The sequence below is a fragment of the Pomacea canaliculata genome, linkage group LG7 (genome assembly GCF_003073045.1).
Source record: "Pomacea canaliculata isolate SZHN2017 linkage group LG7, ASM307304v1, whole genome shotgun sequence".
In the NCBI taxonomy this organism is placed as follows: domain Eukaryota; kingdom Metazoa; phylum Mollusca; class Gastropoda; order Architaenioglossa; family Ampullariidae; genus Pomacea; species Pomacea canaliculata.
In genome coordinates, this window is record NC_037596.1 from 6,000,466 (window position 1) to 6,026,143 (window position 25,678).

The 25,678-nt window shown below is 42.4% G+C and overlaps 1 protein-coding gene across 4 annotated transcripts in view; it reads right to left on the reverse strand.

The window, feature by feature from the left end:
* The window catches only part of LOC112567669 (dopamine D2-like receptor), a 246,808-nt gene that overhangs the window by 59,796 nt on the left and 161,334 nt on the right, over positions 1-25,678 (reverse strand). For all 4 annotated transcript variants that reach the window (XM_025244393.1, XM_025244392.1, XM_025244394.1 and 1 more), the window contains exon 3: positions 4,180-4,260. The gene's annotated coding sequence lies outside the window, so the exon portion shown is untranslated. The remainder of the gene's footprint in view (positions 1-4,179; positions 4,261-25,678) is intronic.

A 25,678-nucleotide genomic window follows, 5' to 3' on the forward strand; every position in this document is an offset into this window, starting at 1 on the left:
AAAGACATGGACATGTCTGATTAGTTTTATAATGTGTGACAAAATTGGTGAATGTATATATCTACTTCAAATAATTATAAAAGATATATTTTTGTAATGACGATATCATTATTTTATTTTTTCCAGAGGATACACTAGTTTATTTGTCTGCTGCAGATCAGTCTTGTATCCTACATGACAGGACGCAAGTCGAGTTTGCGATGTCTCATATTACATCAAGACTGATGATGATAATGATGATGATGAGGAGGAGGAGGATATAATATTTCATGTTAGCTCAAGCTAAACAGAAATATATACTTTGTCTAGAGAAAGGTGAAATGGACTTGAGTTTCAAGCTGTTATCCAAACTTCGTCAGGTGACGATCGCTGTTGTAGGCCGCTGGGACAGACGACACAGGTGTTCGCTGAATCATGCATGAGACAGGTGATTGCACACCTGAAGCTGAGCCATTCGAGCCCTTACAGACCCGGCGTCCCGCAACTTAATGTCTCTCTATCACGACTAAGACAAGTTTGTCACGACCTCCTCAACTCTTTCTTTCATCGTTCTGTGACGACTCCATCAAGTCTCTTTCAACGACAGATTGTGCTTTACATTTGTAATGTTACAATTAATGTGATCAGTTAGGACTGCATGGGATGTACGCACATGCTCATTGATATTTATAAACACAAAATAAACATAAAGTACACATTAATACTTCTTATCGAGGGCCGGTATAAGTAGCTTTCATCCGCATATAAAGTCATTTTATGTTGATAAATGATAAATCAGTTGTTTGGCATGTTGTGTCACTCACGGAAATTAATATTTCACTAAGTTTTTTATATGACATCCTGTCCTTTCTCTCTTTCTCCCTCTCCCCTTTCCTCCAGGCAAGTGTTTGCGTGGATGTGTTTCGTCTTCTTTCATTGATACCTCAGAAGAATTAGTAACAGGAGAAGCATTCAGGCCACAGCATCCCATCATGCACTGGGCTGACCAGAACTTGTCGTCTTGACCTGAGATGTCCCTGACACTGCCCTCACCCCGTGGCTTCCGAAAAATAATCATGTGTAGCCTGACTGAAACGGCGGAGATCCAATTAAGGGAGTGGGAGGCTATCAGGCGCTGTCTTGATGCTGGGCTGATGTGCCGAGTCTTTGGGCTGCGGCGGTGAGTTCTATAGTCTTCTAATCAAGCTCAAGCCTTCTACCTTGGGAGAGAAATCAATGGGAAAGAAATGACCGTGTCCGTTCTTCCTTTCGAATCCTGGGTAAGACCTTGTTAGCTGACGAGTGGGTGCACGTGTGTGTGGTATCGTCAGCCTGAGTGTTGCCCTCGCTCGCTTGAGGTGCACGTGCGTGTTTGTGTGCGTCACATCGCTGTTCCCAAGGGGCTGAGAGTCGAACTTGCTTGATCCTTTGATTTTATCCGAGAAATAATTCAGCTGGTGAATTTCAAATTCTTTGGTCCTAATCTGTTGTTTCGCTTGATTTCTTTCTTCTGCCAAGTAATATACTCTCTATCGCTCTACCTTTGGATGTCTCGCTCTCACTTCTCTCTCTCTCTCACACAGAGGTACTGTCTGTTTTTTGTCAACCGACAGGATTAAATTTCGATTGGCATTCTTACTTCTCTCTTCGTGATTGCTAACTTAAATATTTTACCAGCTTAAGGAGAATCTGCCGGAGCCGTTCTCTGCCTGCCTTGCACGAAACCATTAACAAGGAGTGAGTAGGCCTCAGCAGAACACGGTTTTGTGAAAATGGAAACAACTTTTACCACATAAGTTCTATAAATATGCAACATAAACTTTACAAATTTTATAAAAACCCCTCTAAAAAAGATTTGCATGCATTAAACTACCGCTCAACTTAAAAGCCACCGATCTGAAGAACTAATTCATAGGCGCAGAGACAATTGATGGAACTGCGCACCCAGTGGTCGGTCAAGTTTGCACTTCGGTTAAATGCAGAGCTAGAAATAATTGAACAACTCAAACAAGAAGCTGATATTGTCAATATTACAAATTGTGCACTTAGAAAAATATTAAACAAAAGAATATTGCTTTTGTCTTCAGTTGAAGACAAAATTTGCAATTGCATGGCTTTTAATTCAATTAAAAGGGTCTCATACTTCTACTCTACACTTTAAATGTCTGTGACAAATTCTGAGTTCGTTTCTGATGAATGAGATGATTAGGTTGTGAAGTAGATTTTTGTAATATTTCCCATTATTGGAGATGGATTGACAGACGATCCATTTCCTACTGTACAAGAACTGGGTAGGACTGCCCGGAGGCCACACAAGCGCCATGTTAGCCGCTAACTGCCGGAGCAGATTCCCCTCTGGATAAAAGTGTTTGGTTACCATGAACCTTGTTGTCTGTGTTTGTCATCTGCTTGCGACAAGCTGCTAGCTGTACGTTGCGTGCCGTGCAGCAATCCTCTCAAATATTAAAGTAATCTGATCATCAGAGCCCCTCACACTTTCATAATTTAAGTTATGTGCATTTAAAAATCTCGAGACCGAATGAAAAATTATATTACCTTCTTTTAATGCATTTCAAATAAAAGTGTGTTTAAAAGTTTATTTATTTACTCTTCTTCGGGTGTTCAGAAAACCCAGGACAGTAATTTTAGTTGCCGTTGCTACCCACACCGTGGATGGGGCAATGTTGCACACCGAGAAAGGACTCACCCGAGAGAACCTCAGCTTTTTGACCATGTGACAGATGTTTAAAACTAAGGCTATACGAGACAACCCATTGGGATAAATCATAATAGAGTGCAACTATTATGGATGACTAATTATTTTTTGAAAAAAAATATTAATTTACTGCTTAGGAAAGAAATCCCAAATCTGCAATATTTCGCATTTTCTTTCTAATATTTGTCATTAATATTTTTCAAGCATGTTATTTGTTGTCTAAGACCTGGACCATTCATTTTAGCATCATGTGACCGCCACAGTGGCCGTGACCTTTGACATAGTACTCCTTGAGTACTCCGCGAAGTTAAGATAAGTGTAGAAATATGATCTTAATGAAATATGAAATTAAAAGAAAAACAGTGGTATGTGTTCATATAACTGGCAAACTAAATGAGGTAGGATTTCTAATAAACTCGCCAAGTTCTCGATTGTAAATCAGAAAAAAGAAAGTGTGGTCAAAAAAAGAAAGATGGCTGCCGTCACCAGAAAGGAGCGCGTGCCTGGGTAGATGCACAAGAGGCGAGCACTCCACTGGGTTTTAACCCTTTGCCTATCGAGGGCCACTCACTTCCCGCCGGCGGTAACTCACAGAGAGCAAGCAGGTTGATGTTTGTCTTTGATCTTGAAAGACGCCGTCGTCTTGCACTCGGTGACATCTCCACAAAGAGCCGCAGTAGATGATGCAAGATCGAAAAAAGTGGAGGATCGTTACAAAGGTAATTCGAGCAACTTTTTAACAGTCTAAACTGTAAGTGACAGAGAACAAAGTCTCCAGAGAGCGCACGTGAACATTGAGTCGTGCGCGTGACTTCACTCTTGCTGCTTCGTGCGTTCAGTGAGATGTTCAGTGAGATGTGGTCCACAAAAACAGCTACAGCTGTCTAACTCTCTGGTGATGACTGGTGTTTGGTGACAGCTCTCAACTCTCTGGTGATGACTGGTGTTTGGTGACAGCTCTCAAGTCCATGGTGATGACTGCTGTTCAGTGACAGCTCTCAACTCGCAGGTCAATCGACGGCAGAGACCCTTGAAACTCGAAGATCAAGACGACAAACCGATGGCAATCATAAGATTAATATCCATTTATTTACATTTATAGTCATTGCGGTCGGAAGACCTAGGACTTTGATGATTATCCCATCTGGCTTCCGCGCGGCAAAGGAAGAAAAGCTTCAGCGAAGGTAGTAATTCTTGGTACGATGTTTGGAAATAACACAGAGGAGCAGGATAATGGACCAAAGTGCTCCGAGCGACAGCAGCAACATTCACCGAAAAGTTAGCTTCGTCAGTGACTAGCACAACATTCATACTTCATGACCAGTCATTTTGAAGAAGTGATAGTGAGTTTAAAACTAATCTTCTCCAAGCAGTTCTCTGATACACCGCACGTCTACCTGTCGTTTCCAACCACATGAGGGGATTAAAAAAATTTCCAGGCAAGATTAGTTTGGCAACTAAAGAGTAATGTAAAACAATCTTACCATCTGATGACCGTCTTCTTGTCTCCCAGTCTCCAATTACAATAATGAAGAACAGCAGAAGTGTCAATAGCCTTCGTATTTCTGAAAACACAAAATGTTTTTATAGGTTAGCATATTCATGAAGGGGAGCTACGTGGAGGGAGAAAGGAGAGTCAGAAAGAAAAGATGATGGGGAGAGGGACCAGTTTTAAAGTGAGTGAGAAGTAATCAGTCAGTTACACAGGCTCTGGTTTCCGAATGACACATACCTACTCTAACCTAATAAGGCTAATTTCTCAGAAGATAAAATGTTCAGTTAATGAGAACTAAAAAATAATTTCATGATAGTATTCGAAACCTCGTACTGTCATTACTTGCGCGTGTTTTGTAGAAGTAGTTTTAATGTCTTGAATGGTTTACTGAGGGTTACATCAAACATCAAAGAAAGAAAGTTACATCAAGCATCAAAGAGGGAAGAAAGAAAGGCAAGTAACAGTGCAAGAGGTCGACTATCGGTCAGGAACAATCAACACTAGTTGACATGGAAGAATTTTCTAATGTCATTTCTAGAGTTTATTCGGAAACATTTTCTGTCTGGTGTCACCTATTCAATTTGCCTCAAGGATTTTTCTCTGATGTTATCTCCTACAGCGAGCATTTCTGGATTTTTTTTAACCTAACACAAAGCAGGATATAAACTACACTTACATAATTACTTATATATATATATTTTCTGTTGCATTTGCTGCCCTGGAGTGAGAAGTCAATTTAAGAGTTCAGTTATTTGGCGAACAAGTCAGCTTAAAGTATAATTATTTGGAGGAATAAGTCATGTTTAAGTTTAGTTATATGGTGACTATGTACTAGCTACCTCCCACTATGATTTATAAACGAGATAAGTGTATTATCATCGGTCACTGCAACGGTCACAGGGGCTAGCCAGGACTGCAATCAACGATAATTAGGTAGAAGACAGTAGGGATGATGTCAGTCTGTGTTTGTCAGGCACTTGTCATCATTGTGCGCAGCCACGCGATAGGCGGGCGTGAGTCATGAAGGGGGCGACACACTGCGACATCTAGCGAGCTTCTGCCTCCCTGCCATCAGTCCAGAGTAGCAGGATGATAGACGGGATGTATAGCAGCCATGAGTACATGTACACTGTAAGTCATGAGTACAATATGTACACTGTGGAAGTCATGAGTACAGTGAGTACAAATTATATACTGTATAACAGTTGAGTACAATGCTTAGTCGCTGTTTACCCTTTCTCTGTTGAGGGGGAGGTGCCCTCAAAAATGTCTGGTTACCATTTTCAGAAATGAGAAAAGTTTTTGCTTCCTGTCTAAAGGTATAAAAGACATCAAGGAAATCTCATTCATACCTTCAGGCGGGAAGGGTCTTCAAAACTTGTAAAATATTTATGGAGATAAGAAATAAAAACGGTTAAATGCATGGTGAACTTTTAATGTCTACGTAGTGTATGTCCAATAAAACCTCGGCTCAGCTTTTGATCTCCGTGTCAGCCCACGTGTAAAGCATGCTTTTCCATTAGAGAAATGTAAAAGGTCAATGCCACCCGGGATCATAAAGCATAGTTCTTACCTGACTACAAAGCTGAGTGTAAAAGAAAAGAAGAAAACGAAAAGATGGATGAAGATGAGCATGAGAGAAAGAGAAGGGAGGAGAGGAGAGGGCGAGTTATACCAGCTGGTATGGGAGCTATTGTGGAGTTTGTAGATGAGTCCTAACACAAGTCTGACTGCAGAAGCTGTCCATTGTTTACTACACAAAGACAAACCTTTGGTTTCAATACTGTGTGTTAATGCCAGTTGCTGTTAGTGTTTGTGTATTCCGTTACTTCTGCAGACTTCGGACAGGGAGGAGGACCTTAGTATAGACTTGTACATATTACATTTCCCATGTACTGTACTCTATGCACACATTACAACCTACTATATATTCAGAACCTTCTTAACCAAGCGAATGTCTTCAAACGTTTGTCAGGTTTGGCAAAGCTGTGTGTCAAGGTAAAAAGAAAACAACAGTTTTAAGGCGAACATTCTATAAAATGGAAGTTTGTCACGAAAATAGGATGATCTGGCTCATTTGTTGTTCAATCAAAGTCCAAAGAGCTAAGCCCAAAAGCAAAGCAAACAAACAATACACATCTTTAGAAAAAATAAACAAAATATTGGAAAATGTCACTCTAACCAAATGATGCCCTTCAAAAAAAAATTTAAAAAAAACCAAAAAAAAAGCAAAGATATCTGTGCACTCGGTGTGTTTACGTTGAAGCAATGTGAGACTCAAATAAAATAAAATAAAAAGACAGAGGAAATGAACACACTACTAAGCTGGAGAGGATTATTTCCCGCTTCTGTGTTTTAGAAGTGATACAGCAGACGACTTTCCCCTGAAAAGGGTTTGGTTCTCTTCTCCCATTGATTTCATAAAAAGTTTTCGGTCTTTGTTACTCCGGCTTTCTAAATTAGTTATGCAGTACTTCACCATCCAGAAAGAAAACTGCTTTGTTTGCAAAACAAAACAAAATCCTCACATCGTGTTTTGTTCTTTGAAAGTTTATAAATAATTGCAAACGTATTACAAAGCAGGTAAGAAAAAAGTTTTTCAAGTGACGCGGTTTGTATGCGTGCTTGTGTATGCTTATGCGCGTATGCGTATGCGTGCGTTTGTGTGCGTGTGTGTGTGAGCGATAGAGTGCAGCTTATGCTAATGCGTTCTGGATGTTATTACCATCAAACAAAGATGTTATGTATTTTTTAGCACGTCTCTCCGTAACAATCGAAATGCAAAGAGGAAAAAACAAAAACTAAAAATAAAATCAAGGAGTGGAGGAAATATATAAACATTAATAAATAAGCGAAAATCTTTAAGGAGCTCAGAAGTAGGGAGAGATAGCGAACCAGAAGAGAAGTAGAGAAGAAAAACAAAGAGGAAACAGAAAGAGAAAGAAGAATGCGCATGAAATGTCAGGTATACACCAAAAAAAAAAAAAAAAAAAAGGTCAAGAGAGAAAGATTGTTTCAAATAATATTGTTGACTTCAACATGACAAATAATATTGTTGACGATTATCTATTTGGCGTGAAAAGCTAATACACTTGTTGAGAAGCAGTTGATGTACAGCCCCAGGATGTTGTAGACAGAATCACACGGTCGAGAACAAAACGACAATGAAGCAAGTTCGTGGGTATGGAGGTCTGATGTCGACTGTTAGACTCCGGTAATGAGTTGCTGGTATTAATTAGTATGATTGCAGTGGTGTATGATATGATTTGTTACCGGTATTAAATGCTACACTGCGGCTGTGACTAGTTTTCATCCTCCTCTCCTCTTGTAATCGTCCTCGTGGTTGTTTTTAAGGCTGCATTGTTTGGTTTGTGGTTACGAGTGTTTGTATGTGTTTGTCATATGTGACCATGTAGGTATGTATGCATGTGTCCTATTCCAACCCTGACTTGAGGGCCAAAAGGAGGCAGAAAGACCGGAAGGCCGCAAAGCGCAGGAAGATGGAGGTCCCCCCAATTTCCGATGCTGAGCACGCGTTGGCAAGCTGGGGCGGCCTAACAGTATTACAGGCCGGGCACCGGTCACAGCGTAATACCATAGGAAAAGTTAACCCGGACTTTTGGGGATCTTGCAGAACTCTATCTCACATTTGCATTGCCGGCTGGCAAGCGAGCATGGGGCAGTAACTCAGCCTGTTATTGTCTCCCATCTCCTGCTCCCGTCTTCGCTTTGTGCCGCAAACGACAGCCTGATTCTGCTGCTGGTGTCAGTTAAGGTGTCGGTCCCCAACAAAACCACTAAAATTAACCAACATCTAAAAAAGATGCTCGCGGGCATAGGACATGTGGTGTGGGGCATGGGGCTTGGTTCAGTCCCAGAAAGACGAGTTAATAAGACTGTTCTCGCTAGCAGGCTGCTGGGCTGCACACCATCAATAAATTATCTGCCTGATTATCATGCATCTCGTACTCACGCGCAGGTGTAAGCTGCAATACAAGAACCTTGGTTCTCACTGTGTGAGTGTCATAAAGAACAAAGAAAAATACTAACACATTTAATATGTACCAACGAGAGTAGTATTTCTTACAGCTCGCTTGTCATGTGACCTGCCAGCTTCTTCACACCTCACTGGCTAAATCACTGAATCACTGGCTGCCAGAGCCTGGATATCAATCACAGGAGACTTGCATGCCAGCAATTCGAAGTAAAAGCTCGGCAAACATTACACAGCTGTGTCCGAGAAAGCTTTGACGAAACTTGTAAGACTGGAAGTGTACATGTAGGAGAGTATTGAGAGTGAATATGTAGGAGAGTATTGGAGTGTACATGTAGGAGAGTATTGGATGTATACATGTAGGGAGTACATGTAGGGAGTATCATGTAGGGAGTATGGGTGTATTGTAGGGGAGTGGTACATGTGTACATGTAGGGAGTAGAGAGTGTACATGTAGGGGAGAGGGGGGAGTATTGTATACATGTAGGGGAGAGTGTACAGTACCAGGACTAATATCCCTGGACTGCTAGCAGACGATTTTTTCCAGTTCACTGCTAAAACGAGGCATTGGACGACATAGCTTCCGGTTTATTCACATTCTTTGTTACGGCTCGCAGAGACTAACAGCAGATCACTTCGCAAGGCCAAGAGTGAGTCTCGGCATACAGACATCAGTCCATACATAACATCCATGATAGTACTGAAAGTAGGAGAGTATTGAGAGAGTATTGAGAGTACACGGAGGAGAGTACTGAAAGTGTACATGTAGGAGAGTATTGGGATTATATGTCTGAGAATACAATAAGATTGTCGTACTGAGTGGACAATTCGATGGTAAAGCTGACCATATTTTGTGCTACACTCTTGCGGAACCTACTACCTACACTTGATCACAGAACTCATTAGCTACACTTTTTCAAAGAACTCGCTGGCTGACTGTATCGCAGGCCGACATACATCACTGAAGGCAAGAAGGCCGAGTGTCAGTAAAGCAACAGGAACAAAGCATCAAGAAGAAAAGCACGAAGAATATGTTGAAGATGGACGAAGACGCCGATGAAGATTAAGCACCAGCAGCAGAAGCAAGCGCTCCATCACAGTCCTGCCCCTGGTGGCGAGATGGCTGCAAGGCCGGTTACTGTGATTCAATCAATCGGCCGCGCTGGCTCATGGGTCTGCAGGCAATACATCTACAGCGGAATGGCGGCCAGCACGCTTGACTGACGACACCTTATCTTATTGCAAGCAATTAGTTTTGTATCGCTTCCGCCAGGGAGAGCACTGCGTCACTGACTTACATCGGACCCGGATGCACGTCCACCCGCCTGCAGTCGTCATCGGCGCCATGTCAACGATATCGTCCCTGGTCTCGCTCGGTGGGTGACAACAAATAATAATTCTGTAAAAACCTCGCATCCTGTTCGCTATTCATGTTAACCTTTAAATTTTTTATTTCGTCTCCCACTCATTCTTTCTGTCGTAGCTGTGCTGCTTTATATTCACTGCAACATTATAATAATCTTTGTTTTTGTTGTCATCGACACCACCAGCAACCACTACGCCACCGCCATTGCTATGATCATTTGCTTTTTTTCAACAATCATGTCAACAACCATCGTCACTCTCTACAGTCGTTGTCCCATGGACCACTTCTACCTCAGGGTGGAGGAATGTCACCCTTGCCTTCTGACAAGGGAGACCATGTTAGAGGGGAAAGACTTTCTTTCACAACTCTTCCTGACTGCTTTCTTGCCTCGTTATTTCTGTCAGAAGTGGAACTTCTGCAGTTTTTTGCCGGCTCTGGGATATCATGGCTCTAACCATCCCATCTCTTCCAGCACATCCCCTATTGCCGACCTCCCACTCCTCTGCGCACCCAATCACCCAATCCTCCAATCACCCACTTCCAATTTCGACGTTTTTATCTATAATCTTATATTTCGTTTTAAGCACCACTGCTCTGCAGTGATTTTTCCTTCCTTCGCTCAAGATGCAGAGAGAAGCATCCCCCTCTTTTTTAGAAAGTACGGCAAGTTCTTTTCCTCTACCATGGTATTACGAGAAACAGTTATGCAAATACCAAGGAAGGCATGATTGCCAGATTATCAAAGTCATTTGCATTCAATATTGCCCCAGCTGGCCATACACTGTACAGGAAACAAGGGAAGCAGACCAACACCCGCCACCAGTCCCCACTGTTGTGCCAGAGCTGCCTAATGCCGACATATTGCAGCTGGAAAACGGTTGTTACGGTCGTCACGAGAATTCCGCCTCCACACCACCATCCGGGTCTTTGCTTCACAACTCTTTCTTCCGGTGTTAATGACATTTTAGTGATGTTGATAATCAAATTATAATAATGCGCGTGCGTGCGTGTTTATCTGAGAAAGTGAGTAAATGCGAGTGACAAATGAAATGAGAGAGTGAGTTTAGAAGCAAGATGTGAGGGACAGAGAGAAAGAGAAAGAAAAAAAAAAGGGAGAATGAGTGAAAATGTTCACGTGTTTTGATGGGAGGACGTATGTCAGGCGTGCAGGTCGCGAGGGCTAATCCTGACGACAGCTATCGCGAAGACCCACAAGCTAGCTTATAGCTTTCATCACGTGTCACGCAAAGCAAAAACACTCAAAACCCTAGGGACAAACAGGGACCTGGAGTCTCTCGTGCTAGCTACTTGTAGCCCCTTAGATATGCGGATCATCCTAAGTAAATATGATTATGATAGACACCCCCACCCCTTCCAAAAGATACACACACAGAGCTCCTCTCTTCAGCTCCCTCCAACTTCTCACATCACAACCAATATTTACAGACTTGCACACCGAACCCACATTGACACATTATACTAAATATATAATATTATACTGAATATATAGGTTATTATTATACCTAGTCAACTACATGACAAGAGAAGGACTATACTATTGTGGGTGGATACAAAGGGGTAAAGGAACATTCTAGGTGTGAGTGACCAGTGTCTTCACTAAGCGCAGGACCGGGCCGATGTCTGGACTGACGAAGATTAAGAGATCGATCGTCATGCCAACGAGGTGAGTATCGCCTCGGTCCCCCAATCACACTGTTATAACCTCGGCTAATGGAGACAAAGCCTACTAGGTATTATAATCTCAAGATAATGCCTAGTATGTATTATCGCGAGATGGGAAAATGATAATCATGATTATGTATGGCACATGTGATTAAAATGCGTTTTAGCCTTAATGTATCATTATGAACAGTTTAATATTAGTTAATAAAGGGAAAATATGTGACCTTTGGGTTTACACTAAAGAGAGATGTCACGGGTGGGTTTAGCAGTTTAAGCACCGCAGAGCTGTAGAACTGTGGATGAAACTCTCGATCTACAGGTTCCTTTCCCGGGTAGGACTGCTTAGGTCCCACGTGCATACCCTGGTAGTGTGCATCCTGCACGGCTTGGAAAAAACACGACGTGTTTACCCGTGCTCTCACCCGACAACTGTTGTCACCCGTCCCAGTCTCACATGACCTCCAGTGACCCAAGAGCTTGCTGTCAATATCCGGTGTGCAAAACGGATTTTGTCCACCCAGCGGGAGTCGCACTTTCCCCGTGTGACGTCACGCCGAGACCTTCACGCTTGTAACGGACCTGCAGTTGATTATTATTTTTTTTAAATGTTTTTGGAATGAGAACGGAACAGTGGGTGGATGACAGTTTTGCGTGGCAGTGCGTGGGTGTGTGCAGAGCACGAGCGTGGGTGTGTCTCTTGACGACCGCTTTTTCTTTGATGTAGCGACGGGCTCAACGCTCGAATGGTGAAGACTAAGATTGAAAGAAAAAGAGTGACAAAGAAAGAAATCAGTGACAAAGACTTTTATCGTGAAAACGGGGGAATGTACTGTTTATGAACTTTAGGAAACATAAGGGAGTCAGTATGCTAACAATGACAATGATCAGCTTTATTCGTCCCAGTGGGAAGGTGCTTAGTACAGTAAAGTTTAAAAATAAAAGCTGAGGGAGAGATGGCAGAAACTTTAGTCTACATTGTGGCAGATGGACTGCCTGTTGTTATTTTTATCTTATGTTCATGTTATGTTGTTTATGTATAGTATGAGGCTTAAATTTTGAATTATTCTATGTAGGATTGTATGTGTTGCACATGCATGTATTGTCGAATAAAAATGTTAAAAATATTTATTTATATTTTTTACTACAGCAACATACGCGTGCATGGTGATACTTTGCCTGCTGCCTTCAAACTTCACGTCGATGCGATTAGAAAACCCCGAAACAACAAATAAAGTAGCAAATAAAAAATATTTTAATTGCAATGTTTACGACCAGCCATCACACACACACACACAGAAAGAGGAAAACAGTCTCTCGGCACGCGCACAAAGGTGAAAGAGCCAGACACAGGCGACCGTGCAGGACTCGTTCACGAATCAAGTTTTCTTCGTTTTCATCATTTGGCTTTGTTTCTGCTACCCGCTATTAAAAGTGTTACTTCGGCAAGAGTAAGCAACTGTGAAAGCCTCTTCATCAGACTCAGAACTGCTCTTTGACTCCAACAGCTCTCTATCCATGGCAGTGAAGCTGGAATGGTGTCGCCCTAGAAGCTCTCCAGTCAAAGAATGCCAGAAGTTAAACCACGCGCATGAGTTCGACCTCTTTGCTAGTTTGCGTACGACAATAAGAAAATCGCTAAATGCTAAGTGGATGTTGCCATTGGACACCAGTCTAAACGAAAGATCTTTATTTTTTCAGTTGATAATTTTGTATGGTTTACGAATTATGTCATAATTATCCGAATGACCTTTGATGAAAAAATATTCCCCACCACTCCTCTAAGTAGAGTTAATCTACACGCAAAGGACGACCAGGCCTCTTGCTGCACATAATTGCATAATAACGACAATTAACTGTTGGGACGAAGGATTTTTAAGCTAGAGACTCGACTCTTATAATATTGCTGGTAGCTCACGGGAGTTAGAAGCAAGTTTTTAAGGTTGTTTACGTACACATGTTGTTGAATTACTTCGACTGTTTGTTTCAAAACATTGTTTAGGTGAAAATAAAGAGTGTTTACTAGTTTGATGGAATCTGGTTTTGATGTTTGTATTTTTACTCTCCTTGGCGACACACATGCACTATAGCATAATCATGGCTCCCGTTACACACGCGGTGGATCAGATGTGGTGTAGTCATGGAAACTGTGATGTAATGACACCCACTTTCCTTGTGTCGTACCCCAATAACCTCACCCAGAAACTAAGTTTATGTCAATCGAATTTACAAATTCCTGGCCTAATTTTAACTTGCAAATTCTAAAACATCCCTGTCACCCAGTTCAGCAAAGACTCCATTACAGACACACACTCCACTTCCTGATTCTTATGTTTAATCCGCTCAGCTTCACTTCTTTTGTTGAATGGCATACATTTGCTCTACCACATAATTTCTGTATCTCCATCTGCGACTCCTCCTAATTATCCAGGTTACAAAGAAAACTACATGCAAGACTGATGTGATTCAGCTTGACTGGATAGCTTCTGTCACGTGACCCATCTGTCTCGCGCTGTATTAATTTTTTGCCCTTCTCGTTGTATTCATCTTTCTGCCCTGAGTTTTCACACTGTTTAGACTTTCAGATATAATTTATACGTAGACGGGAGTTGAATACTATGTTGTATGTCATCCTGGCTTAAGTCCTTCGTCTAGGAAACTAGTTTAAGATGACATGGATGTCCACAAATGCAATCGTTGGTCGATGCTGGAGGAGCCCGCATCTAGAGTGAGTATGGTTTAGTGTTTTGTTGTGACAATGCACACACGGCCTCTGGGGACAAAAAGAAAAGTAACTTCTTCTACCAGGGATCTGTAATTTCTTGTCCTTTCGTTTCGTTTTTTTTAAACATAATAAAGTTTAGGAAGCTGAAGTCTTTTATCTTATTTAAAAAGTAAGTTACAGGCTTAACGACAGAATTCCCTTTAACAACGTGAGATCAATATGAAGCTAACGTTTCACAGAGGTTGAATGAGAAGGGGACAAGAAACATTTTAATCAGTACAAGCCCAGGCATTCTTGCTGAGCCTGGCAGTTGTGATTATTGTCTCATCACGACCATCACAGGTGTCCCCCACCACTCCGCCTGCTCGCCCTCAGATGGAAATATGTTTTGGCATCGCCACGTTTGGCAAGAACAGACCCGGAAGAGTCAGGGCTGAGGGTGAGCAAACAGTTCGAGGGAGGGGCGCTAATAATTAGAATAAATGCAAAATTTTAAAGTGCGTACCCACCCCTAAGGAGCATGCTCTTAGCGCTTAAGAACAAGAACAAAACAAGGACAATACGAGGGACAGAAAACAAACAAATAACAAATGAGCTATAAAAGAATAAACAACCGTATTAAATGAAAAATAAAATCATTCGTAGCTCATAATAGACAGACTGACAGACAGCTGTCAACTTGTTTATTATAATAGGCAGACTGACAGACAGCTGTCAACTTGATATCATAATGGACAGACTGACAGACAGCTGTCACTTGTGTAGCATATACTGGAGGGAGTGGGGATGAGATTGTCAAAGTGGAGTTGCCTATATTCCTTTATTTATCAATTTTTTCGATCGGTTTGCCCTTATGAAGATGTCAGAGCCTTTTAAATAGCCACCAGACGGGCTCTTATGGACGGAAGAAGCAACAGCTTTTAGGGAGAGAGCGAGAATATGAATCAATACGGGAACAAGGGACAGGAAAAGTGGTCTGGAATCAGACCTGGTAACACAAGACTGAAAATGAGGAGACAATATTGTATATATATATAGATATAATATTTAGATATATATATATATACAGCCTATCTCACTTCATGAGATAAAACCGTTATATTATATACACATACATCTTATCTCACGTTATGCGATAAAGACATATATATATATACAGCCTAATTCACATAAATTATTTATGATTATATATATAGTGCCCATGTCATGTTATGCGATAAAGAGCAGTATGTTATTTGTATTTATAGATAGATACAGCCTATCTATGAGATTAAGACTATTATATCATTATCTATATATATATACTTTCTACATGTTTTCACAAGCCGGCAGGTAGGCAGTAATGACACTCTGGGATGTCATGACCAACGTTGTCAGCACTTTGGCATGTCACTGTCAAGAGTTGTCAGCACTCGGGGATGCACTTTGTGGTAGACACAAACACCTGATGACAACTACACCCTAGTAAGAGCAATAATGAGCTCGACGACAGCTGAGACATTTCCTGCTCGACATGAACACTAGTTCGCCATGTTGAGGTGTGACGTCAGAGGCTATTCTCTTGCCCGGGTGCAGTGACCACCCCTAAGTTACCCGTAAAGCTGGGTTAAGTGCAAACAAAGTTCTCTGCTCTTTCTTTAACATTCTTTGTACACACCCACTATAAAATAGTGACAGGCAGTATGTAATTTGTCTTATTTTTTATGGAATCGTGGACGCTGCCTGCGGTTTATCGAACTTCCGAATGGTGAATCCTCCAGAGGTTAACAGCGCCGACAATGCCTCTCTATCACTCCAGTCTGCCTGGAACATGCACTCCGGCAACAGCACAGCATTTACTGGACTGGACCAGAATATTTTACAAATTAACACACGCTTTTCTTGTCCCATTCTTGTCAACAATTAAAGAACTATTTAAATTAAAACTCATATAAGTAACTAAGAACAGGATGTTAGGAAGAGTTGTGGAATAAGTAATTGTTGCAAGAGGTGTGGAATATATAGCTTAAGAAGAGCTGTGAGAAGGGTCCTACTGCCTTCAGGAAGTTAAAGTCTCTCACATACTCTCCTCCATATCCTCCACCCACACCTCACACCCCACACCCATACAAGAGAGGGTGGCTGCCAGTGAGTGACGTGTACACGACCCGAGGCGACATGCTGATGGCTGCCCCCGCTCTTGTCGTACCTTGCAAAACTTTTTGTGGGAAAAAAAGGCGAAACAATAAATAAATTGCAACTTAAGCCTGCAAACTAAGCCTGGCCTATGAGTGGCGAATGCGGCTAAATCCAGCCAGACTACGGGTCCAGCTCTGGCGGCCTGCTATAAAAAACATCGCTGCAATCCAATAATTCAATAACACAAGTGCCCATGGAGACAGAAAGAAAGAAGAGAAAAAAGGAAAGACAAATAAACATACGATGTATTTGTTTGAAGTGTAGACTTCTCAATTTATTGTATTACTCGTATGTCACAAAGTTTAGGGATGCAGGGCTTGTCCAGTTCTTGGTTCTGGGGCTGCGCACCATGGGATCTACGCATGACCGTCGATAAAGTGAGGGCGAAAGCAATCGTCCGTGACTATCAGTGCACAGGCTGGATATCTCGCCATCTCCTGTATATAACATGGCTTGCACACACCATGATCACTCAGACACTGCCGACCACTTTATAAAGCTTTTAAAGGTTTTCTCCTTCAGTCTGTGCCCGGCAGTGACATCGTTTTTATCAGTGCGCTTCAATATAAACCTCATTACCTCTTACCTGTGAGATTTGAACTCTGATAGGTTGGTTTGTTACTCACAGGCGTCAGTCACGCTATGATTTTTTTATAAACTATATTGAGTTTTATTGAATTTTATTATATATTATGTAGAATTTTATGGTATGTTTGTTTTGTAAATATCATGAGTCACACAATCACAAAGGACATGTGTGGTTATAAAGATACATCACTATGACAACGAAAAAGTGTTTGCTGAGTCCCGATGTCTTGTCCTCAGTGAAAATAAATTTTTCTACCGCCAACTGAAAAAGATAGTACTACTGAGTACACTCACTGAACAAGCAGCACAAGGTGATAACTCTCATACAATAACAATTTGTAGTAGTAGTAGTAGTTGCGAAGTTACCTGTTAAAAATGCACTGACGAAAATATTTAGAAGGCGGAGGGGAAGAATGTCATGTCCGACGGATCCAGGTATGACAGTATGACATGTCAGCAGATCCAGACATGTCAATATGACACATGACGACAAATATTCCCGGCAGATCCAGCTATGACAGCCTTTTATTAGTAAACCTTTCCCTATGTCTCTTAGTCTTATTTCTTTTACTAATAATATAGTTCTGCTGTTCTCATGCTACTTTTGCTGTCGATGTTTCAGATGTAGTCTAACACATGAACAGGACGCCATTCACCATGAAGACTGGAAAACTTGTCTATTATCTCAGAGTACATCTGGAACCACAGAAATATGAAATATTTATTTATTTTCTTTTTTAGTATGAAGCGTCGGTCGACGTTGACGAATGTGTATGCCCTTGGTGATGTTCACATTAGACGCTGGGGATATTTTAAAACGGAAAGGTCATCTGTCTGACGGGGCAAAGGTCACCTTTAATGTAATTGCCGTTCACATGACCGGCTCTGTTGGTAAGTGAATCACAAACACATTCCTTTCCACGCTTATGGGCGAGGACAAGGAACTTGGGGAAAACACGTGCAGTCGCATGTCGAGGCGTGAATGAAAGCTTCTGTCACCTTCCCGTGGAGATGCATGCGTATGTCATGAGCCTTGTGTTTCCAAGCTCGGACACGTTCCCTAGACGACGCGTGTCCCGCCACGCCTGACTGAAGATGCTCAGCAGTTTGCCATCGGAATCTGATCGCCGTCCCTCAACCGCCACCAGTCACCCGCCTCCACCACCAGCACCCCCACAGTTTGTGCACTCACTGATTGCCACCCTTTTAGAAGCGAACTTCTCTCTGTGAGATACGAACTAGCGCCACGAAGGCGTGGCTCCGCCTTTTTGCAATGAAGAGTGCACATGGGTCGAACGTGCGTTATAAATCACGTGACTTAATTTCCACAAGCGGAGGAGGCGAGGGACGTGGGGTAGAAAGTGCAGCTGTCGATGGCAGGAAATTGGCCGCAGCATCCATGTCAGTGGCTCTCCATAGTTCCTTCAACGCCTGACGTGTAAACACAGGCAAGACTCCCCACTGCACCTCGTCACTGTCGGCCTGACCTGAATATTCTTATAAAGACTGCCTCCCTCCCTGACGGCTACTCACTTGGTCTGTTTTATGTTTGATGGCCGAGGCTAAATTATCCCTACAAAATTGCTGACGTCCATCAGAGCTTTTTATTCCTCCCCTTGCCCATCAAAGTATTTATTCCCTTCTTTCGTTCCTGCCACAATCTATCCCAGTACCTAGGTGCTGGATTACGCCGCTTGTTTCTAATTAATCCATTTTATTTTTGGAGACAATCAGCACGAGGTATACAATTTACAAATGTGTCTCATAATGTGTGTCATAATGTGTATGATAATGCATATCATCGCATGATCCAAGAATGTATATTTTATTACAGTGTTAAAATATTATAATGGTTTTATTGCATTTAGTGTATAGATAGGCGTTTATTTGTCAACTGTTGATTTTCGCCTTCAAAATGTCTCCCACTGACACTACGACACACACTTACCTTCTCACACTCCATTCCCTCTCTCCCTTTCTATTCTCTCTCAAAGTTCAAGCCCAAGCAATACTTTGCATAACTGACATATCAGGATGGATAGACGAGTGAGAGAGATGAAGATGAATAAAATACCATTTTAAATTGTAGATAAGGAAGAAGAGTATTTGTAGGTATACGTGCGCATTATGTATGCTATCTATGGATGTGAACAACCTGTGTATAAATGTATACAACAATCGGAACAGGTGCACGGATGTGTTCAAGGTGTATCAATGTTCAGAACACGTGCACGTACAACGTGTACGGATGAACGGAAATCTATGCAGGTGTCGAGGTGTAGGGGTGGCAATGCTCGCATTCATAATCTGTCTTTGTAAGCCTGGTAAGGCCCTCGTTATTTGTCAATACTTGCGTCATTCATTTGGATTGTGTTTCGTTTGAAGGTCTGAGTCTGCGGTGCAACCATCGACCGCCTGACTGCGGCTCGGCACCGCGGCGAGAGAGAGAGAAGGTAACAGTAAACGACAGCAGTTCGTACTGAGACAAGCAGCCAGCAGCTATTCCCTCTCGCATTTATTATTGTCCTCAGGAGTTATTCTCATTCGTATTTATTACTATGTTCAGAAGAGCGATTTCCGATTTATCGCTATTTAAATGTTATGATCTCTTTGATCAAGTCCTGAGTAGAACGAGAATAACTAGCGAAGGTAAAACACAGATGTGTGTGCGCGCGTCTGCCTGTGCACGTGCTGCTATGCATTATTGAATATTTTCATTGCGTTTGTGTTCCTGTGTGGGTTAATTTGCGTGGGTGTGTATGCGAAACTCGATGGCGACTCCGAAGAACAGTGGTCGGGTGTAAGTTGTGGTATTGAGAAATGTAGGTGAGCAGGCAAGGAGGTAGACACACTGATTCTACCAACGGATTTCTTTGAGACACTATGCCCACAAATATAAACAGCACAATCTTTAAGTTCTTAATGAAGACTGTCAAATTGACGACATGACTACGAGAATTTCACTCAAAATTTTGTTAAGATACAGTTGAGCATGCTCCATGATGATTTAGCAAATCAGCTGAAACCACATCACTCCATCCATTTCAGATTCCTGTAATACGTTGTAACTCAACGGAACTCTACAGACTTGTGTTTCTGCAAGAAATGTTTGCTTTTGTAACATGTATTTTAACAAGCAGTTCATCATTCTGACAATACGCTGATGATGTCGAGCCAGGAAGAATGTTTCACATATACTTTTTTTTTTTTTATTGTTTTGGTCCGTTTACTCTTTCTTCACGTATACATTATCCATTCCAGAAATAACCAACACCAAGCAGACAAAAGTCACTAATTCTCAGTAATATAGGTATTTTTTGCCAATCGGAATAGCCCGGATGGACATTTTGAACATTTAGGACTAAGCATAACTAATTTCTCTCATAAATCTTTCCCTAATTAACGTACTTGCGTGCCATGTATAAAATACATTAATCTTCTCATAAATTGCGTACTTCAATAAAGTTATGACTACACCCCGGCGGTCCGGCAGTTCGGGAAAATCCCTCGGTCGTTTCGCTCTTTGTATCATCAATAAGCCATAAGCTTGCGAAATCACAACATCATCTCGAAAAGTGGAATTGATGAGAAATGGCGGACTGGCCAGGCGATCGTATTACAAGAAATAAACCCAAGATCACTCGCCTACCTCGGCTTTGATGGCTGGCTTCAGCTGCTTGTCGTACTGGCTTTATTGGTCTGAGGGCTTTACTACGGGCGGCGTACATGAACCGGGACCCGAAACAACGTCTGGAAGATTTATGACCATCACATCTATTTACGAACAGTCGGGTACTTGCACGCGCATGAAGCCACTATGCATGGGTTGTACGTGTGTTCGCATGTAGCCGATAGTGTGCGCATGTGTCTCCTATGCTCGCCCAGTGTGACCAACAGTTTATCTATGCTTACGTCTGTGTCTACGTACCTGTGTGTGTGTGTGTTCGCATGCATGCAGTCACTTAAATGGCTGCGTGCCGAATGGCTCTCAGACTTGGTACAGCGACAGTCGCGGATCCCTAATTTCCTTCAACAGCCACATATCCTGGAACCGTCTGAACATAGTAATAAGGCCAATCTACAGGGACCAAACAACCCATTACATACTAAAAACGAGCCCATTATATGCTAAACATGAAGCCATTATGTACTAAAAAGATGGCGTTTACATTCTGAAATGAGACATTTATGTGCTGAGCGTGATTCAGTTATGAACATGAAACAGGAGAGGGATGCACAAACTCCGCTGTCCTCGACCCTCTGCCGCTTTGTTGTCCGTAAACCGAAATGGGGAATCATTGCTACGGTTTGATATTGATTTTTATGATATGATTGTGTTCCTGTACATATATTTAATTATGTAGACAGCTGTCACATCACCATTAACCAAGTTTTTTTGTTGGGTGGCTGTTTCCATCGGTACATCAAATTGCTGGTTATGATAAACAAATCTCACCATTCATCTGGATGCTTTGCAACGGAAAGTTTATTCTTCTTTATGATCGAAAAGGACAACAGAAAAATTTATTCTTCTGTATGATCGTGATGACATCGTTGACTGGTAGATATGCAGGCAGCAGTCACGTGATTCCAGCCCAGCTCTCAGCACCCACGGCTGTTAATTACCTGCACTTATAAACCTTCCAGCTCCCTTCCTCCAAGACGTGTGACCCAGACATCGTCCTAGTTCCCCCGCGCCTCCATTCACGAGCGAGAAGTCCCCCCAAAAGCCGCTAACTAGCGTATTGTTGAATGACAGACATGGTGCTGACTCTCTCACGTGACTCCACCAACAGTTTTCTCCCGTTACTCTGCACGAAAAGCAGAGAGGAGCGAATTGCCGCCCCTAGATGTTGAACTTTCGCTAAGACTGATATGTGTCGTCTGCAGGTAGAGCTCGTGAGTGGAGCTACACGAACGTCACTCAAGCATGGCGGGATCGTGACCCACTAACGGTCGTGCATCCATGCAGGCAGTTGCCGTGGGAGCAAGTGGGCATGGCGACAGACCTCCAAGGGTTTGCAAACTGTCAACGCCTGATGGCAGGGCGGGTGGCCCAGCTGCTGGCTACGGCCACCGATTTCTTGTAGTTTAGTCGACACTTGTGGCCAGCACGCGCGCCCGGCCATAAATCGAGACCGTTCGATGCTGCACGCACTCTGTGAACCTCTCTGTGACACTGTAGTGACCCGCGGGAGGTCCACCACCCACGTCCACTTAGCTCCACTGCAGTGCAGATGGAGGATAGTGGAGGGGTTGATGAGTAAAACAAGTTATGGGCGTTACAGAGAAAGGACTGTGAGCCTCGCTATGCCGCACGTCCTTCTCCTCCCCCAGGTTCAGCCAGGACCCGAACATGGCGTATGGAACTGCGGCTCCAGACAAAGTGAGCCAGAAGCGGTTTCCACGCCATAAACTGTCATGTGACCGACGTCAACTGCTGTTTGTCTATTTTTAGTTTAATACCACTGCGCTAGTGACTCCCCCCTGTAGTGTCAAAATGCTTCGAAGCGTGACTGTGTAACTTATCCGGAGCACGAGCAGAGCCCAGTAGAAGACATTTTTACTGCAAATAAACCTCCACCAGCAACAGTCAACGAGAAGAGAACCCTCGTCCCTTCTAACTACACAGTAACACACAACTGCACAAACAGAATTTATTATTATATATATATATGTGTGTGTGATATATAATATTGTGAATATATGCATATACATGGGTCCAGCAGCTATTCATAGAGTAAGACTAAGAAATGGCACGAAATTTGCATACCACGTGACACAATGTCAAGCACCCGACGACCAGTCGTTGTGGTGTAGGTCAAAGTGCGATGACAGTACATGGTGTGTGTGTGACGTTCTCTAGAGGCTATCAGCGTTACAGAGTGTGACGTTTTCACGAGGCTGTCAGGGTTACAGAGTGTGACGTTTTCACGAGGCTGTCAGCGTTACAGTGTGTGACGTTTTCACGAGGCTGTCAGCGTTACAGAGTGTGACGTTTTCACGAGGCTGTCAGCGTTACAGAGTGTGACGTTTTCACGAGGCTGTCAGCGTTACAGTGTGTGACGTTTTCACGAGGCTGTCAGCGTTACAGTGTGTGACGTTTTCACGAGGCTGTCAGCGTTACAGTGTGTGACGTTCTCACGAGGCTGTCAGCGTTACAGTGTGTGACGTTTTCACGAGGCTGTCAGCGTTACAGTGTGTGACGTTCTCACGAGGCTGTCAGCGTCACGGTGTGTGAGTGTGACGTTCTCTAGACGCTGTCAGCGTTACAGAGTGTGACGTTTTCACGAGGCTGTCAGCGTCACGGTGTGTGAGTGTGACGTTCTCTAGACGCTGTCAGCGTTACAGAGTGTGACGTTTTCACGAGGCTGTCAGCGTTACGCTGTGTGTGTGTGTGACATTCTCTAGACGCTGTCTGCGTTACAGTGTGTGTGACGTTCTCTAGACGCTGTCTGCGTCGCGTAGCAGGCCTTACGCACGTATGGATTGCTAATGTAGACTAGAGCGGTGTCTGGAGACATGTGGAATCAAAGCCATTGAAAAAAAAATCCCTGACATGCAGTGAAATGAATAAGTATATATATATAGCGCGGTGTGTGCGTGATTACCACATCCATTCATCTCTAAGCTGCAGTTCAGAAAACAAGAATGTCGTGCATCGACTCCATAACCATATAGCAAGAGCCGTTTACCGAAACAAAAGGCCGCGTTTTTTTTTATTCTTGTGGGGTTTTTTTTTACATCCAATTCATTATTTAGCTTTGAGTTCCAAGGTTCTGCTTTGACATTAAAATTGTGAATTGCACTAGGGTCTAGTGATTGTCATTTTATTACTATAGCTTGAGCGGCGTGTTTCCGCGGGCTCAGTTTGTATCCCTGGATCCTTCCTCGTGAATAATCAGCCCATCGATGTAGGTTCTGCGTCTGCCAACCCACAGCTAACGAGTTTTCACAATGCACGACTTGCCGCGCGCTCGCACTTAACATACCTACATACCTGAGTGAATGCAAATTTTCTGGAATTGAAGAGTGGATGGGATTCTAATAAGAAATTAACATTAAAATAACAAGGCGTTGGTTTCCACACTAACCCATACACCAAACCAAGAAAAGCAGTGTCTCCAGAATCTCTGCCCACCATCAAGAGGTCTACAGAGACGACAACAAGGCTGTAAAAACACTAAAGAAGACCAAAAAAACTGGAATGGACAAGGTGGGGAACAACGAGCCAAGTGAGGCAGAGGGAAGGAGTAAGCCAGCACAGACTGAGGTAGGATGGATCGAGTAAGTCAGAACTCACAGCAAATCACGTGACTATAAGACTTCTGAAGAGGGCATAATCTTGAACATTTAATGTCAAAACGATTATCTATAACGTTTAAAGGAGAAACACTTACGAAGTGACAAAGTGACAAAGGACTGGACAAATAAATTCTGATTGGGACAACTATGGTCAAACCATGTTTGTCAAAGTTTTTTTTTAACAATTTCATGTTATTATGTAATGTAAAACATTGTCATAAGTTTATCCATATTTATTCTAATAACAAACTCCTCTAAGTCTACTAGGAGTTAACGACTCGTATCTGCTTAGTATAAACTGCTGAGCAACAAGCCACAACACAACTCACCCCGATGCAACTTCTGAGACAGCTCATTGTCCGGTTGTTCATTAATGTTACACAAACATATTGCTGCAACTAACTTTTGCAATACTCGCCCTCGTGACCAGCATTGTTCTAGCCCATCAAAGCAAACAAACTCACTGAACACACTTCTGACGCCTGAAGAAAAATGTCCATTTCAGCTGCTTCCGACATTTCCACTTTCTTTTATACAGTCCTTCTTTGAAGTCCAGCAAGTTTGATTGGGATTTCTACAAAGTCGTCCATTCTGTCTATAAGAAAGTAACAGCATATATAAAAAAACCTGCGCTTTCTGGTATCAAAGGAAGAAATAAAAATCACTGAAAATTATTTTCTTCCCTGTTTTTATTTTGCCTTTAAAGTCTTTTATGGCAATGTTTTCTTTCTGGACTAGTTTTCTCTCGATCTCAAAGAACAACCGAATGGGTGCCCAGGTCCATGTGTTTGTACGCTCAACCACAGGAAGAAAATAAAGACATAAACCTGAACTCTTTGTGAAGACTAGGGTAGATGGGTTGGTCAATCTTTTGACCCTGTAAACGAATATTTTGTCTTCTTTATCTTGCAGTTCATGTTCTCGTCGGGCCGCCAGTGATAAATGAACGGCGAGGTGAAAGAAACTCATTTTGCGCTGGCGATGGTGATGAGGTCGTCTGCAACTCTTTTGATGTTTTGCTTTCCCGAGGAAATTTAGGTTCCTGAGTTCTGGACACATTAGTCATAATTTGACCTCATCACAGAACTTTAGTGTAACAACCTGGGGTAACTTTATAAATGATCTACATCTTTCTAAAGAGAACAGATATTTTTCCTGTCACCGTATCCAAAATTTTTATTACCTTGTCTGTGTAGCTTGTCATTCTTGATCAGCCTTGCAGTCACCTTAAAAATTTAGTTCAATTTTTATCTTGTTAGAAACAGACAAGAAACAGACTCAAAAGAAATAATGGAACAGCGAGAGAAAGAAATCCTTACACGCCATCATTTTTATACATTATTTACACAAAAACACATTTATACATTTATCAACACACACTTCTCTCTCTCTCTCTTTCACACACACACGTGTAGCTTTACATGTATACACGCGTACACTACCATTTACATACTTTTTATGGTGCATATTGACGCACGCATGTGCAAACACACACACACGCGCGCGCACGAGCACATATCTTGTGCGAAATTGTAAAATAGAAATCGGATTTTTAAAGTATTATTCATCCTAACGAGGGCTTTGTTCGCCTGACCCTCATTACAAGTGATGTTTTGGGCAAAATCCGATGCCACTTCAAAAGGACGATGAAA